General features: G+C 39.9%; 1 protein-coding gene across 9 annotated transcripts in view; it reads right to left on the bottom strand.

Annotated features, from left to right (window-relative positions):
* The window catches only part of TIPARP (TCDD-inducible poly(ADP-ribose) polymerase), a 41,994-nt gene that overhangs the window by 25,327 nt on the left and 3,123 nt on the right, over positions 1-13,544 (bottom strand). For 3 of the 9 annotated variants that reach the window (XM_010584927.1, XM_010584928.1, XM_010584929.1), the window contains one exon: positions 13,339-13,412. The gene's annotated coding sequence lies outside the window, so the exon portion shown is untranslated. Of the gene's footprint in view, positions 1-4,540; positions 7,952-9,939; positions 13,413-13,544 lie in introns of those variants that run through there. The other 6 variants (XR_775464.1, XR_775467.1, XR_775465.1 and 3 more) reach the window with 6 other exon arrangements.

The following is a 13,544-nucleotide window of genomic DNA, read 5'->3' as shown; positions in this document are numbered from 1 at the left end:
CCCCGGCCGCCGCCCGGGGGGGGGGGGGGCGGTCCGGAACGAAGCGACAAAGCCCCCGGAATACCGCCCTGTCCCTCGGTCCGTCCGGGGTTCCCCGAAACGAACCCGCACCTAAGCGGGGACACCGGGGAGAAGCGAAAAGCGTGGTGACCGGGTCCCAAGAAACGCTTCGGCCTTCGGTTTATACCGGGCACGAAGCGTTGCGTTTCGCTTCTTGGCGAGCCCCAGCCTCTCACCGAGGAGGATTTCCTCGGGCAAAAAAATAACTAGGAACAGGCCCCCGGCAGCGCCCAGGCCTGCGTGCGAGGAGGCAGCCGCTTCCGAGAAAACGCAACTCGAACGCCACGTCAGCCCTCGCCGCGGCTCAGGAGTCACGCAGCGCGTCGGAATAAGCCGAGGCCGAAGACGCGGCGCTCTCGGCTTCCAAACGTTACTGCGTTTCACAGCGCAAGTTATTCAAAGAACGCTAATTAATGACTTCGGCAGCAAACCAGGAGGCCGTCCTGCAACGAAGTCGGTGTGACTCATTTTCCGTACCTGCGCGGCGTGAGCGCGGTCCCCTTCTCGCATGGGGCTGCCAGGGTGCGGGCGTGCTAGTTACTGCCCGTGCCGCACGCTGAAAAAGAAAGCGCGAAGTACAGCAAATACAATGAATTACAGTAAGTTACCACCTACTTACGTGGCACGTTTTATAGGTGGAACTCGTGAAGAGCATAGTTAACTTTCTTTTGACCGAAAGCCATTAGCGTGCTGTCATCTTCTGGCTGCAAGCGGTGCGTGTGAGAGAGCACGGTGGGTTAGTTCGGCCACTGGTGTGAGGGCCTGGGACGCTTCCCCGGTGAATCACACGCTTGTTTTGCTGTAGTGAATTTCAGCAGGACCCATCAGCTCACACGGACGTGACACCACCAGAACTAAGTGCATCTGCATCACTAACATGGCCAGATAAAATAACTTACAAAGAGGTAAATAGCTTCAGAAGGTGAAATCTATGTTGATGGAACACCTTTTATTTGTGTTATTGTTTTCTTTTTAAATAAAGCCAGCCTTTCATTCCTTGTGCTCAGTGATTTGATGAAATTACCTATACAGAAAATACAGGCATCTGGAAAGAAACTGTCATTCTAAGATGGCACAAGCCTTACAGTGCGTTTTGAAAATGCTGCACAGCTGTGTTTATAATGCAGGGAGAATATGGCATTTCTACAAACAAATTACAAAAATTGTGCTTCATGCAGTTGGAGCTGACTTCTTATAGAACAACACAATAGAGGCTGAGTAAAGAAGGCATCCATATCTACAGGAGCTGAAAACAAATTATCATTTGTAAATTAATTGAACTCTTGGAGTGTCTGAAACATCAGACAGGCACAGCCTTATACTCCATCTGGACTCGGCACAAGAGCTGTACCAAGCACGGTGACTAGCAATGTGTCATATCCTCATTTAGTGAGAAAGAACTGTATAGACACTTGCATTCATCTTCTATTACCAGAACAGAAATTATCTGTTTGGAATAGCTTATGTCATGCATGAGATATAAATAAGTAGCACATATGGCTGAACTATACACCAAGGTACGCACAACTCCCACTGCAGTGGGCTTGTAAGGATGTAACTGAGGAAAGACGGAGGCCTGGAATAACCATCTTTCTCAAAACAAATGTATAATTAAAGGAAATACATCACAGCACACCAGCAGATCATACACCCATTTCTGAGGCTACCCCACACAAATACATAAAGAAACTATGACCACCATGAAAGTATGATCTCATTTTTAAATACACGTTTAAATCTTAAGCAAGAGAAAGCAAGCTTTAATTATTTCTTTCAGATGGTAAACTGCATCAGAGTGAATGCAGCAATTTACAATTCTGACTTGCAAATAATGGAATAATCAGTATGCACACTTCACTTTGCTGATGAAAGAAAGGAAATGTCTTTGACTTAAATGTTCACGCTAAAAAAAAGTTCTCAGGCTGCAACATGTTTTTTTCTAGTCACAGAAACAAGACCTCCTTTTCTACCTCAGTACTGGCACAATGAACATTCTTAACTTCTTAAAACACAGCCCATTACGGGAAGTTTAACTGTCCTTTTCTGATGTTTTATATGAAGTGAAGTCAACAAATGTCGGTGGGAACTGGAAGGATGGTGGGGAACAAGGCAGCACACAGAAAGCATGCTGCATCTTCTCAGTTCCTCTGAAGCCATTACATCCCAAGTCTATCTCGCACAGACTCTTGCTCTCTGCATTTTCAGCAAGAAGGAAAAGGGAGAGGAGCAGTTGCTGCCACAAGCTCTTATTTTAGCTCAATGTATTTCTGCCAGCAGAAAAGCAAGCTGTTAGACTCCACATTCTCTGTCCTCTACAACTTCTCCCCTCCCAACAAGTTTAAGAGTGGTATATACCACCATTCTAAAATTGGGCAACTGTAAGAAGGTTCCAATATAACCCAATCAACAGAGAGACCCAGAAATTGAAGTCTAACCTTTTCCACAGCTGTATTTCACATGTTCTTTGGATGCCTTTACCTTGCAAACTGCTTCTTCACGACCTTTGTTAGGCTGCTGTAATGGAGCGCTCCCTTTAAGATACACATTGTGGAAGAAACAATGAGAAACTACTGTCAACTTACTTGTCAAGGGAAAGTAAAGGTTCCTGAAGGAAAGCTAAAAAAGAAGGCCATGGTAATGCTAGATGTGCCCACTTGCAGTAACGCATGGGGAAAAAGCTATGGTTTTCGTCACGTAAAGGTAAAACTGAGTTATGTTAAAAGATCTTCTGCCATCAAATCAGAGGGAAAAACCGTTGGCAGTGGGTGGTTAGCAAGGGATGTGGGGAAGCCCTCTCACTAAAGATTAAGAATCCCTGCAGATGCAGTTTTGGGGATGTTGTGGGTTGACATTTTGGGGAGCAAAACCAATGCAGTACGTAGACAAACAGGTTTTAAAACCTTTTTCTCCTGATTCTCTGTAACCAGGAAAAGAAGTTAATGAAGCTAAAAATACTTCCCTGCCTTCAGAATATCTTTCTGAACTGCACAATCTAGTTTAGTCAACTGTCCAAAACATTTAACATGTTTACATTTTCCTCTTCTCAATTATGGAACAGGTGAACATTAAAACTACTGAAAAGAAAAGGCAGGATGTTATGTGGTGCTATGTGGCACACCCCTTTCTATAGTATCTAAGGCGGCCTTTCCAGAAAATACAGCAGCTTTTCCAGAAAAAGTGCTTCAAGGTCATCATGCAAAGCCATCAGTACTGCAAGACTACTTTTCATTGATAGTACGATTATTCATTTAATTGATAATACGATAATCACAAAACCACTGCTATCAACCCAAGATCTTGCTACTCAACACAGAAGCTGCGTGACTGAAACTCATGCTTACAGGAAGTTATATGGGTTGGAAAGTAACTTGTTTTAAGACTACATGTAACACTGTTCTTAGATGGTCTTCAATGATTTCAAGGCATCAAAAAAATTCCTCTTGTGAGGAATCTCAGTGCTACTGTTCCCAATGGGCTTATACTCTGTATGTCTAAAATAACCTACCTCACTTTACACAGCAAATCGAGAAGATACTGAAGTTGACTTCAGTAGCATGAGAGTTTTCTCCAAGAACTTCTTTATCATTTCTCTCATTTAATCAGTTACTACGTAACATTTTATTACTTTTTTTTAAATTGCTTTTTAGCACTGGATTTTCCACTACCTACAAGTAAAACAATCAGTACATATTATTACTACATAAAATACTGAATTCTACAGTTCCAGGCTTTTTTTTCTTAACACTATCATTATTATGTAATGTAATTATATTGATATTTTCTTAATCTTAATTGTCTGCTATAACAGTTAAGCAAAAATACAGGATGAGACATATCCAAGGTTAAGCAACAATTCGGTAGCAACTGGAAGAGGACACAGGTCCCTTGACTCACACAACAGCACTTGACACATTGGATCAAACATTTAGCACTTCAAAATCAAAAAGAACACATACAAATGTATATGCCTCTTTCTTTACTGTGTAGCAGCAGATATGAATGCTGAAAATAAGAAAAAGGAATGAAAGTTGTTCTTAAGCTACTGAATCATCATTATTTGCAGTAGGAAACAACAGACTACAAAGTCATACCACCTTTATTTTAGTAAAAATACTAAACTTCTGACTTTAATCTAGCAGTGGAAAAACAATCAATCTATTAACGTTTTACAGTACTGAATAAAAGATGTACTTTTATTACAGAAATCAATATGAAACTCAGGAATTCATCTGTGTAGCTAATTTTTACTGTAATGCTTTAAAATTAACCAAGTAGATGGTTCTTTTCCATACCAATGCTTGATGAAAAGTGCTAATCACCTTCAAATAACGTTTCAAGCCCTACCCTTGTTCTGACATGGACATGTGCCAGCAAGTCAGGTTAGGTAAGCACCAAGGGAAAAGAAATGTCAATGATGCAGACATTTTTTAAAAGTTAACAGATGGGAAAAGACAATCTCTGATCAGTTCACCCTGTTATCAAGATGTGCTAACACTTCCATACCTATTAGACTTTTGCAATAGTCCATTTTTCATCATATGTCAACAGACTCAACCTATTATGTATAGGGTTTGTTTTTTCTCCCTTACAATAAAATATTGCATAAATACAATATTTATAATTTTTATTTTCTGTGCATATTTTTATCCTTCCTCTTAATACTAAGACTCGTAATTTCAATCAGGTTTTTTTAGAAGTTAAAAAAGTGCTTGCTGTGTTTATATGAAGGTGAAATAATGCGAGCCGGTTTTCACTAAGGAAGAGAGGAGAGCCACAAAGGTTTGACACCTGTATTCAGATAGCCTTTGCTGGAGTGACACCTAGTGGGTTACATCTCACTTTGGTCCATCCTGAAGATTAGGAGGGCAGAAATGTCAAGGTCCAAACATGCTGAGATGAAATTTTCTATTAATTAAAGTCTCCCTCCACTGGAAACACTCAACATTGACCAAACTTTGGCCAGGCTGGTACATGTAACTTCAGGTCAGAAGGAGGACCTCTGGGGAGTGGTAAATGCTTCATGCCACAGCCTTTTAGAAAAGAAGCTGGGACCCTTCTTTGCTGGGGGGCATCTGTGTTGTGTATCTACATTTTTAAAAATGGCTGACTTCCACACACTGTCAGAATAAAGAATTGCTTCTGAAAATGCCACTCTATGCAGAGCAAGATGATCAGTAAGTAAATAACTACAGTAATTACTATTCCTCCTTGTGCCCTATTGCTATCAGATATAGCCAGGAATCTTAGATAACTAAGCAGTATCGCATATCTGACTGGTAGATGTATTTGGCTCTCTGGAGGACAGCAATGACCTAAAACCACAGTGTTTTTAAGAAAAATATAAACACAAATTATTTTTCTGGTACTATCCACAAGCAAGTAAAAAAACAAACCCTCATCTGCTTACACATGATAATCTAGAACTGGTGTAAATGGAAAAAGGTGGCTAGTTCATAGTCTTTAAAATAAAAATCTTCTTGCTAGTTAAATGACGTATTCACTGTGTGGTGGTGATCTTTTAGTAGAACCTCATATTCTTTTCTTTTACACTGCTCAAAAGAAAAGTATCAAAACTAGAGTAGTTCCAATTCATCAGTGTTAGTAAATGAAACCTTTTGAATCCAGACCCAGCTTCTACATTTGCAGCTAGCAGTAACAAAAAATAGTAATTTCCTTGGTCTCAAATTCACCTTCTTTTAATATCTTGTACTAGTAATTAAAAGTTTTAAAAGCACACCATTCCATTTCTCTTATTTAATACAAGCCAAAAGTTTACTGAAAAGAGCATTTCACAGATAAAAATCGTGTATTACACATATGAATATCACCACACTTCTAGTTATTTTGCTGAGTGTCAGATACTCTTATCTCTGTAAGTGATTTATGATTCATGTATTTGGTCAGAGAATGCATGATTCAAAAGTGAGGCCCTTTTTCTGGAAAATTTGTTAATCATTTCTGCAGAGATATCTTACTATCCTAGGACTGCAGTCTTAGAGTAATGGACCTAGAACTTTGGCCTACACATACAGCAGAACACTTTAATGCTTTTAGCATATCAGTACAGTAACATTATACAACTTCAGGTGAAGCGTTACTAAGAGTTCCCATCTATCTTATGAAACATGAAATAATTTTATCAAAAACCAGAAACAGAAAAAAAATTGTATCAGTCATACTCAAGTCAGCAGTCTCTCAAGAAGTCATCTTTCTAGGTGGAGTTCTCTTCTGCAGCTGTACTGTCCAGTGTTGTACCAGTCTGAAGGGAAAATTAATGATGCTTCAAAACTAAATAAAAAAATTTAAAAAAAATCCCCAAACTTTATTCTTAAAATGCAAGTAGTGAGCATTTGCAGGGCATCAGGCATAAATTAGGAACAGGTAACACATTTCAGTACACTAAAAAACCCCAAACATCTAAATATAATTTTGTGACTGGAGTCTGAAAACAGCCTTTCATCAGCGTGAACGGGACTTCTAGAAACAGTGCCTTTTGTTCAAAATTAAACTTCCTGACTTGCTTACCAGCAAAACATCATGTATCCATTCATGTATCTGTTACAGACTGGAGAGACGCACTGAGACATTAAACTGATTAAAGCATCCATCCAGTTTTAGAAGTTGATTTAGATACATGAGTTAATACATAAAATGATAGAAAATATGCCCACAATGGGGACATGCTCATTTGGTTTATATGGGCTTTTGTTGAACTGGTGCACCCTCTTGTGGAAGTCTCTTAAATCAGTTAAGCCATGTAGGTTTCTTTAAGGTCAAGGCAACACTTACCATGCATCCTTAACTAATATGAGCAATACAAACTGATTCATATGATACCATGTAACTTTTGAGATTTTTTTGAAGGTTAGTTCTAAAACGCTGATGGATCCTGGAACACATGGATCCTGCCACAAACTAAGTAGTAATGTGTGGATGACAGTGCTTTGTTCCTTCTCCTTTAGGCTGACTCCTATTTAAACTAAACAGAATGGGAATGCTCCTTTATAACACAGTGTTGGCCAACTAAAATTTAAACAGTTCTAAAATTAACAGCTAGTTCTATCTAACAGACAGGTAGTTTACTATCTACACGCAAATAATGTCCATTCTTCAACCAAAAATTCCAACAAATTATAAAGGGACACCTGGAAGGTAACAGCACCCTAGTATTTTACATCTGAAAAAACAGCCAAGAGCTGCTCACTATAGCGAAACTTCATTAGAGATTTAGTTACCGATTAAAACACTGATTCGACAAAGACCTGCAACACCCTTGAAAAGTCAAAGGTGTGAATGAAGATCTCTGTAGACATCCCTTGAAAAAGTCAATCCTTACAATATAAAAGTGAGAGTATTACAAATTTGACTGCCCTTTCTCCCAAGCTCTGCATGATTCAAATAGCAAGGAGGAAAATAGCAGCATTCACATCTTAGATTAAAAACAAAATAAATTAATGGAAGAAATTAACACTAAATTCAACAAAACATTTTTCTTCTGAGATGGAGGAGATGAACAAAAATCTGAAGCTCAGGAAATATTGTTAACGTTCAAATCCTCAAACTTAATTGTGCCTACTAAAAACAGCAATAATAATAGAAATTATTCACAAACATATCATGTGCATTCAATGGGCTAGGCATAGTTCCAGATCAGCTGTAGCAACACAGTAAAGTTCTAACCCTGCATAATGATACAAAACCATCTGGAAGAAAATGGGACAAGTCCTTCATTTTGCCTGATACATATGGTAAGCAAACAACTAGGAGACACACACACTGCTTAGAAATCCTGCATGTCTTCCTTCAGTACTGCATGGCATACAGTTTGTCTCAGTGGCAACTCCCAAAACCTCCCTGCTGTGGATACTGTGAGCAGCTGGATGGATACAGTCTGCAGAACACATAAATAAAACCACAGCATTAGATAGCATCATGCAGAAAACAGCAAAATGATTGCTATATTGAGCAGCTGTTCTTTGAAATAGCCTTAAGTGACTGTGAGTAGGAAAGATGCTCTGCTCTACGTTTTAGAATGAGAATATGCATTTGACAGATTATTTCTGTATGGAAGAATTATTGTGTGGGAGTACACTATAAATGCTTTATTTCTAGAATTCAGCAATCTGTGTGTTGCTGAATCCAGCATTCCAGAAGGGTATAGGATACTGCCCTGCTATATTAATTCTGTTCATGAAGAGTTTTTTCTCTTACATTTCCTAAGGTTTTTTTAAATTAGGACAAAAACATAACTTGGAAGAATTTCCTCTAACATATAGGTCCAGGTTAAGTCTAGCCATGATTGGCTAGCTAGAAAACACAAAGGTAAATCTGTTTTCTGTGGATGGATTAATCTCCAATCTATACCAACATGGCATGAAATAAATGAACCTGAATCAATTCTGTCCAGAGCTAGCTCAAATCTGCACCATGCTCAAGATCACCACAGGCATGTAGCTATACTGCTGCTAAGAGCAGTTCTGTACAGCTGTGCCACAAAAGTTTTAAACTGCTTTCCTGTAACATGGGTTTTACATTAAGCTCAGCAGATCCAACCTGGAGAACTAGACCGCTGCAGACACCCGAGAGGCTGTCTGTGGTTAGCCTGGCTCCTGTCCTACTCATTAGGTCTAGCTCCACTCCAGACTCCCTGGATCCAACACCGCTGCTGCAGAGCACACCTGCACATACCTGGACTTTGCTTCCTTGCAACGGATACCCTGTGAGAGCTTTCTGTGCAGCTAGGAAGTGATGCCCTTCTCAGTGCTAGCACAGCTACACCCAGCCTGACTCTTACAGAATCCTCAGCATTCATGTTAATCAGATTTCTTCTTATCTCCAGACTTTTTATTAACTATGTCTGAGCTCAACCATTACCTAAAGTTCTAAAAGCTGGCTGGATATCATTCCTACGTACTTCATTCTGTACTGATTGTTATAGTGAAATGGGTATTACCATGATGAGTTCAAATGTTTGCGATGTGCAGGGCTAGTCTGTGTTACATATGATTACAAATAACCATTCAGAAGATGAGGTAGTCAGAAATACCCCCTTTTATTCACTCATCCAAACATTCTTCACATGATACTTCAGTTTCTAGTTCATCCTTCTTACTTTAGATATTAGCATTTTAGGAGCCATCAGCACATGGATGGCCAACTCTTCTGACTACACATTATAGGCTAAAATTTTCCTACAGCTAAGATCCAGAAGGCTTTTGCCAAACTCAAGGCTGCAGGAATGGGAAACCCCAGGGATAACTCGCAGGTGGAAAGTGACACCAACCACCATGAGATCCTCCTACACTGCTAAAGGATGGAGCAGTAGTGGGTGGGTGGGTGGCAGGATGACACATTTCAGACGCAGAAATCCCATCTGGCTGACTTCCTCCCACTAACAGGGATTCAGACCGCTGAACTGGACCACTGAACATCACCTGATGTATCCCTCGTGTGGAGACGTACAAGTGAACTGCTTATAATCAGCGTGCTGTTAAAGCCACCAAGCCGACTATCCCACATTTAAATGACTCTTTCTGATTGCCTGGCATACTTTGTGCCTAAATATATAATCACAGGCAGCAACCAAATGGATAGACCCGAAAGGCAGCAACAGACCTGGCCCCTACACCAGTGCTTCACTGCCCCAGTCACACCCTTGGCTCATTTTGCCATCCTACTGCCTACCAATCGTCTTCAACACACAAAACACAATTTGGTAGGTCTGCTTACATTAAAGGCTCATTCATCCAACTTCCTCAGCTTCCCTTAGTGCAGCCCTTGTGCTGAAGCATTCATGACAGCCTCCAGGCTTACTTTCACCCTGTATTTCTCCACCACACCATAAAATGCCAGTGTGACCTGTAAGAAAGCTTACAATACCTCCATGATAGGTGGCACACCCACCAAGAGTCCTCCTAAGCAGGTGAAAGTTACAGTTCCTCAGTGGCCTCCACAGAACAAATGGCTTGGCTGCCATCCTCGGATCACATCTGGCTGGAAAGCATACATGCACAGCGTCAGTCTGCACAAACCTCCACAGGACCCAAACCAGGTGATTTTGTGCTTGAACAGAATAAAAACCAAAAGATATGCAAAAGGATGAAATAAAACACCATAATTTTGTATTTCCTGCTTTCAGAAGCTTTTATTTGGATTATCTGCAGGATACACTTGCAGATCTCAAAGCAGCATGGGAACCAGACCTTGATGCTCAAGAAATAGATACCCCAAATCTTGAATATGAGGTTCACTCTTACCTGTAGAGTTTAGTTATTTTCCAAATATTGCATTTGATATTGCTTTTCAAAAGTGTGCTCAGTTCCATGCTCTACCTGGGATAAATGCTGAGCAAGCCAGCCCCCCTGAGAATCTATTAATAGACATTATTTCATTCATTTGGTCTACACACAGAAGAACCTATCAACCAAAACTTGAAAAATGCTAAAGGAGGAAACTGGAGCAGATGAGAGCATTTCAAGAGACCAAAAATGGGTCACATATGCTACACTGAGCTCGTTTCAGATAGAGCAAGTGTCACAGAAATCCAGCAATTTCCAGCTTTTAGAAGTTAAAGGTCAGCATAGCAATCCATTATTTCAGTGCAGTGTTCTCAGAAGGTAAAGAGAACATTTGTTCACCTCAATGATGATTGCAACTATCTTCCCTTTTCCTAACACAGAGGAGGAAAACCCGGACATTCTCCTCCCCTTACAGAGTCACAGATTCTTCCCAAATTACCACCCAGATAAGAAATCTATCCTCTCAAAACTGTGTCTGGTAACACCACTGGTTCAAGACAGTGCCATTCCTTACCAGCCCCCAGACTGCCCCTCCAGCTGTGACAGCTGTGCTCTTTTTGGGGCTACATTCTAAACCACATCGAGGAACGGATTTGGCTGAAAAATAATACATCGAGATTACGCCTCCAATTTTAAACCTCAGACTCCACAGAATGCTTCAAAAAAAGCACAGCACACAGAAGAATTGGAAAGCTTCTCATTCACCTAGTTCATATAAAGATAGCAGAAGCTGCTCAGTTTATGAGCGTCATGCATGTTTATTCAAAGGTTTTTCTTTTGTATTTCGACAATCCCCAATCAGCTGATCCAAAACTCAGAACACTAATCCCTTACTGCATGATAAATTTCAGTACATCCAAGTAAACAGAGGGATTTCAGAATAGTAGAAGAGTTCAATTTTGAACAAAGAGGGGTTTTTCAATCTTAACTATAGTGAAGCTTTTGCTCTGCTCCAATTTAATTCTTGGACATAGTTTAGTCCACTGACCCTGGAATGAATGCCAATGAGAAAGTTTGTTTTAATTTAGATTTAGATGTGAATGTAAAAACCTAGCAGTTTTCAAAACTATAGAATTTATTTCCCAACTAACAAGCGTTGGGGAAGAGGGGATGATTTAAGAGAAAACATGGGAAGAAATTTGTCCAGATTTCTTCTAGCCAGAATGAGGAAAATACACAATTTCCCCCGAGAACTGCAACAGACAGCTGCAAGACTGTCTCAGTCACGAACTTTTGGGGCTGTATCTACACTGCTAGGAAATGTTCTCAGTTTCAGTGAGTTACTTAAGTTAAAACAACTGACTAGACAGAAGTCTTCCAGATATGTTAAGTGAAATGGTTCAGCTAGAAGAATTAAACAAGTGCCAAAGGAAGCGATCACCCCTGGAGGACTTGGTAGCGAAATGGTTACTGAAAGCAAAGAATAGATTCTGTTTCTGTGCTTAACAAAACCCCTTTTAGAGAAGCAAACAAAAACTGAACAGCTGGTAAGTAGACAGCAAAATTAACAGCTGCAAGGTCAGCCAAGTTTATGCTTTAGCTTTGGACATAGGTTCACAATGTAGTTGCACATGGAAAATAAAAAGGTATTTTCATATGAGTGAGATCATTCCTCTGGCTGTGGTATGATTTAAACTGAAATCCATATAGTACTAGCATATAGATAATGAACTGAAAAGGATGCAAGAGACTGCACAGATGCTTCAACTCCATGGTAAAACATCAAATCCAGAGTAAACACTGACACAAGGCCGAAGGCATAATATCTTTTTTAGACTAACTTAAAAAGAGGAAAACATGCACACCCCCAAGTATAACAGAATATAAGCCACTGGTACTATTCAAAAAAACATGTGCAAGCATCTGGAGACAACATCAAAGAAATGAGACTCTCCTCTTCTGAAAGACAGCTGGACTCTTTGCTGTGTTACATTCTATAACCGGCTGAAATAAACAATTTTAAAATATCAGGTATCTCTTAAATGTATCTCTGAAGATTTACCCTGACAAACTAATGTTATAAAAGCAAAGAACAGAGAGGGTGTATCAAAGTCCATGTTGAGAACATTTGTTTTGTTATAGAGATATTAAGGGTGTGCACTGTAATTCCACACAGCACACAATGTTCTACATTACTTTTACGAACATGAATTGTACAACAATAACAGAGATCAGCTATAACCACCACTGGGGTGACATGTATTTTAATCACAAATATTATTTTCTGTGGGACTCAAGAGAGGCTTCTTGCCAGTCAGTATTTCTTTTTGATACAACTGTTACTGTTGGAATGTGATAGTGATCACTATCCTGAAGACAACACATTCCTGTCTGAAGGTTTTTAAGAATTCTTCTGTTAAACAAGATGCCAGCTACCACAGTAACTAACAACAGAGAAATTCACTTAACCATAAGAAACACTGGGATGTCCTAATATTAACACTAGATGACAGCAAAAATGGTCATATTTGGTCTGCTCATACATAATGTATTAATCTCAGTGGAGTTTTTTTCCACAGGTTTTGCAAGCTAAAAAACAGTTATCAAGAGCCTTTGAATTAGATTAGAAGGACTGTATAAACCATCAAGCTTTAAGAGCTTGTAATCTTTTCAGCAGAGCTATGCCAAGAAAGAACCATAGCTCAAAGCAATACGGAATTTTCAATACAGTTGAGAAGTCTTATTCACAAAAACAATCTCTGTGTGCTCCCAACAGTTTAGGCAGGCATAGCTGGGCAAGCGTAATCAGAGTCTGACAGAAAGGTCACTTCACACAACATGAAGAAACACAGCAAATGTAGTTTGAAAGAACTGCTACCCTAGATTCTGTAATATATTAATTCGACAGAATGCATAAATAAAAAAGGGAGAGAGAGAAATAAACAGAGGTTCAGAAAGTTGCTAATCAATGACCAATAACAATCAAGATGTTCAAGACTGTTGGCTATGTAAGCACAGCTACATAACCTCTGGCACCCACCAAAGGAAGGCCCAACTCCTCCCACCCCGCATGCAGTCCAGACGTCAGTATATCCTAGGTATTCCTGCACTTACCTGTCAGAGACACACAGGAGAAAAGGAACCATTACCTGGTCAGAACAACTCCATATCACAGCACTGCTGTTTGCTACTGGAGCTACAAAGACTCATAGCTCTTCAGTCCTAGGGCACCTATTCCTGGCACTG

Source organism: Haliaeetus leucocephalus, unplaced genomic scaffold (genome assembly GCF_000737465.1).
Source record: "Haliaeetus leucocephalus isolate CR32 unplaced genomic scaffold, Haliaeetus_leucocephalus-4.0 Scaffold1014, whole genome shotgun sequence".
In the NCBI taxonomy this organism is placed as follows: Eukaryota; Metazoa; Chordata; class Aves; order Accipitriformes; family Accipitridae; genus Haliaeetus; species Haliaeetus leucocephalus.
This window is presented reverse-complemented; position numbering and strand designations above follow the sequence as displayed.